This window comes from Halyomorpha halys, unplaced genomic scaffold (assembly GCF_000696795.3).
Source record: "Halyomorpha halys isolate HHAL.00 unplaced genomic scaffold, Hhal_1.1 Scaffold447.1, whole genome shotgun sequence".
In the NCBI taxonomy this organism is placed as follows: domain Eukaryota; kingdom Metazoa; phylum Arthropoda; class Insecta; order Hemiptera; family Pentatomidae; genus Halyomorpha; species Halyomorpha halys.
In genome coordinates, this window is record NW_027107551.1 from 793,044 (window position 1) to 797,685 (window position 4,642).

General features: G+C 29.6%; 1 protein-coding gene across 1 annotated transcript in view; it reads right to left on the reverse strand.

The window, feature by feature from the left end:
• Orco (odorant receptor co-receptor) overlaps window positions 1-871 on the reverse strand; it is a 71,488-nt gene extending 70,617 nt beyond the window's left edge. The window contains exon 1 of the mRNA XM_067045915.1: window positions 793-871. The gene's annotated coding sequence lies outside the window, so the exon portion shown is untranslated. The remainder of the gene's footprint in view (window positions 1-792) is intronic.
• Window positions 872-4,642: the final 3,771 nt, after the last annotated feature.

The window sequence follows — 4,642 nt, forward strand, 5'->3', positions numbered from 1 at the left end:
TGCGTTAAAAAAAACAAAGAAAAAAAATAAAACTCAAATAATTGTTTTTTTCCTTGACAATTTCCTTTATTATATTTTATTATAAAATATATCTAAATCAAAATTAATTTTTCTAAACATAAGCATTACTTTCTCGTATCATCTTCATTAGTATCTTAATTATTTTTATTTATTTTCTATGGCTGTTCCTATTTTTAATGTTTTCTTTTTCCTTGGCAATTTCTTTTATTATAAAATATATCTCATATTTTACCTCTTTTATTTTCATTATATTGGTATTATTATATTCATTACCTACCACCTATCGTTTATTTTTAATTCTATCGTTTGTCAATTCCCATATTCTTTCCTTAAACAAATAAATTAGTTAGTTTGACACTATATCCGACAAATATTTATAAAAGAAAAACTTTTATATATTAAAAAAAAGTTTCCTTATGATTAATTAAATTTTAATTTTGAAAAATGAAACATTTCACATCTAATATAGACTTTATTTACGAATATATTTTTTTTCTTAACAACTAATATAATTCATAAACACATCTCTATACCTTGATGATTTTTATTACAAAAAATAAACCTCAAGTCCATATAAACTTTTCTTCAAGAAAATATTTTCTAGTTCAACCGCTACCAAAATTCCAACGACAAATTTACCGGTCTAAAATCATTCTTGGAACCCGTACACGTTCTTATTCCTTTAAAAAAATTCCTTATGACCCAAATTTTTATTTTTTCCTAAATGATTTTTTTTAATTATTATGAGATTATTTCAAATGTGTTGGTTACCTGGTCTGACACCGTCGAGACTGGCTGAAGTCCTGGCTCCAAGTGAGCTCCAACCGCCACAACAGACCTCCAGATATTTTATTCATAACTACTCCTACAGCAGCTGACATTGGCTAAGGCCTAACCAGTCACTTTTTTTTCAGTTAATAATTAATCTGGTGATCTGCATAACTTTGTTTTTCCTCCCAATAAATGTTTTTAAAAATTATTCTCCTACAAGGGGAGTCTTTGAAAATTATGGTTCGATTCTTGTTTTTTTTTTCTTATATTATTATTTAAATTTTCCATTTTTAATGTAGGCCATTAGATCATAATAATCTTTATTGTACAATAAAGTTCCTAATACATTTATTCCATTCATTGATATGGTATAAGAGCATAAGAGAAAAAAAAGGCAGTTATCTCACCCCAATTTTTGATTACTTTAATGAAAATTATGTATAATCAATAGTCAAAATTTATGAGTCTGCCAAGTATAGGTAGGGGAAATAAAAATGGCGGCTATTTCAAAGCGATAAAAAAAAACTAATTTTTCATTCGGAGCTCTATATCTTAAAAAGTAGGTACAACACAAGAAAATCTAAGAGAACGTCATTTAAAGAAGAGTTAATTTGCTAAAATGTGAGCCATAATAGAGTTATTTACGTTAAATAGTTTTCGAGATATAGCTTTTTAAAAAGTAACATTTATAGTTGTTCGGACAAATTTTCATTTGCCAAGTTTATGTTCATATGTGAATACCATAAAAACTACTACCCCTACGAAGATAAGTGTCATAAACTACATTATAGTAAGTTAAATTTCCTTTATTTTGAGTGTTGGCAGACTATATGTGTGTCTTATGGATCTAGAGATATATTTTTCAAAAATCCAACATTTTATACAAACAACTAGAAATTAACATTTTGAGAGTTTATTTTGTCAAATATCCATAAAAACTACTACTCCTACAAAAATAAATATAATTAGCTATTTTTTTGTAAATATACGTTCAATAGTTTCTGAAATGAAGTTTTTCATAAATCAAACTTATTGTCCGAACAACTATAAATCAATTTATTTTAGAAAATCTCATGAAAACTACTATTGCTACGAAGATAAAGGTCATAAAACTTCTTTATAGTCCACTAAACTAGCTTTAATTTGAGTGCTAATAGACATCTGTACATCACATAGTTCCTGAGATATAGATTTCTCTAAATAAATGAATTAACTACTAATCTTTCAGTAGATTTTTAAGAAATTTTGCTTTTTAAAAAGCTATATCTCGAAAACTATTGGACGTAAGTAGCTCTTTTAGGGCTAATATTTCAGAAAATTTAATCTTCTTTAAATAATGTTCTCTTAGATTTTCTAGTGTTGTTGATTGTTTTTAAGATATAGAGCTCCGAATGAAAAATTAATGTTTTTTTAACGTTTTGAAACAGCCGCTATTTTTTAATTCCCCCTACCTATATTACTTGGCAGACTCATCAATTTTGACTAGTAATTATACCTAGTTTTCATTAGAGTAATACAAAATTGGGGTGAGATAACTGCCTTTTTTCTTCCCCGCTCTTGTACTAATAGTAATGCCATGGAAATTGGCATTACTGGGAGGTAACCGATCATACCAACTTTTCGCGGATATTCCTTTATATCTACATGTATAATTTTCGTATGGTGTAGCAAAATTAGTTTGGTTTACATTATTGGTTTTTTTTTTTTTTTTATTCACATTAAATTATTAAATATTAAGTCCTGAGTCATGTATTGAGACATCTTCAGCCGGAAACACCAGCTTCATATAAGGAACTTTAAGACTGATACTGAAGGTAATTATTACTGCCACCTACCTGTTAATTATAGAAACTATGCCTGCAACAGATACAATTTCCAATACCCGATTCCAACTATGTATATTCCCTCTAATTATTTTGGTGCCATTATCGCCTTAATATTATAGCGTATATCGGAACAACACACTTTATAAACAAAGGTATTTAATGTTAAGGTAAGAAAGGCCGTGGTAAAAGGAGGGAGTGATGTATTCACACCAAATCGTAATTTTGACAACAACGAAAGCTTTTATATAATATCGGCAATTTTTCATATTATTGTTAGCTGCCTCTGCTCTGCATGAATTTCAAAGTTATTATATACCGGTAGCTGACTGAAGGTTTGGTTTCCGGGCGGTTTTGCCCAAAATAAACTGAGTTTGAACTGAGAGGATCTAATGGCACGAGGTAACGACAATGGTATGATGTCTCCCTGACAAAAAAGAGGCTCTCTTTGATTCCCTTCAACCAATTATGTACAGTATTTCCAGTGTTGTAGCGCAATGGGGACGGGGGAGGGGGCGCGGCTCGACCCAGGTGGGACTTTTTGAGAGCGACAGAATTTCACTATAAATAATAATAATATCTTGTAAAAATTTGAACCATTTCATTTCATAATTAAATTATTTATAATTTATTTATTTTTTATTCACATTGTTCTTGTGACACACCCACTGAGTATTTCTTGAGATTTTCCCCTATGTTACATGTTACCTCTTTCTACTGGTTTAGCCGACTCATACTGATGGCTCAGGTATTTAGAAGCCTTGCCAAACCAATCTCTTCCTTCTGCCTCATTGTTCGCAAAGATGCCGCAATGGTTTTACACCCATTGAATTCCAATTACCGACTCTTCGTTTTTAAACTTGTCAATGAATTTCCTGCATATATCGATATTCTCCTTACTCTTTGATCTCAGTAAGAGCAAAGCAGTAGATACTTTCCTCGTGAGCATTTCTTATTTTCTCGATATACTCAGAATTATTTTATTCTCAGTATTCACAAATTAATCGATGGCTTCATACTAAAAGAGTACAGATATATAATTTATTACCAACATTGGATATAAAAAAACTCGTTTTATGCACAAGAATAAAAAAAATTAAGTTTTCACTTAGCACCCTACATACGTTACTAAGTGTTTTGTAAGTTGGTGGGCTCATGCTGAAGTTACCCCTATTTTGGTGATTTTCAAAAAACAAATCTTAAGACCAGAGAAGGCGAAAATTATGAACAAAAAATTCCTATTTTTGTATTGTTATAAAATTTCGTATTTCAGGGTTTCTCGAGGTGGGAATAATATTAGTACAGTTATAAATCTTGTCCCTGCCAAGAATACAACAGTTTAACAAAAGATAACGAATTCGTAATGCAATCGGAAATGATCGGGCAGTCTCCACTTTTCCCGTTCGAATCGGCTATTTTTATTTCTCCTTTTGTTATTTATGAAATTCTTTAATATTTTGAATTTATCCATTGTTTAATATTGCTAACAATGATTATTTATCATAACAATGATCATTGATAACAATGAACTCTTTATTTTAAAAAAAATTAAAGTTTTAGAGGGTGAATTTTTAGGAAATTCGGTATTTAAACCCTGTTAGATCATTTCAATGAGGATAATACCTATCTCGTATTAAACAGCACTTCATTGGTCATTGATTCACCGATTTTAATCAAAATCGTTTGAGCTGTTTTGATGAAAAGCGGAAAAATGTGGAAAATGGATTTGAATGTGTTCGAAGGCTATTCTCTATTAAAAAAATTTTTCTTCTCAGCAGCATTAGACATTCAACCTACTCATTTGGTTAAGTACCCTCAATTATCTTCAAAATCATTTTTAAACAACAAAATGTTTTGAAAAGGGAACATATATGTATTCATTGGTATTTTAGCTACTACAACTACTAATTACTCATTCGAAAAAAAGTCTCTATAATATTTTATGAGGCTGCATCACCAAACCCTAAAGCATGTTAGTAATACAAAATTAATTAATAATTAAAAATGAAGGAAAATAAAAGACATAC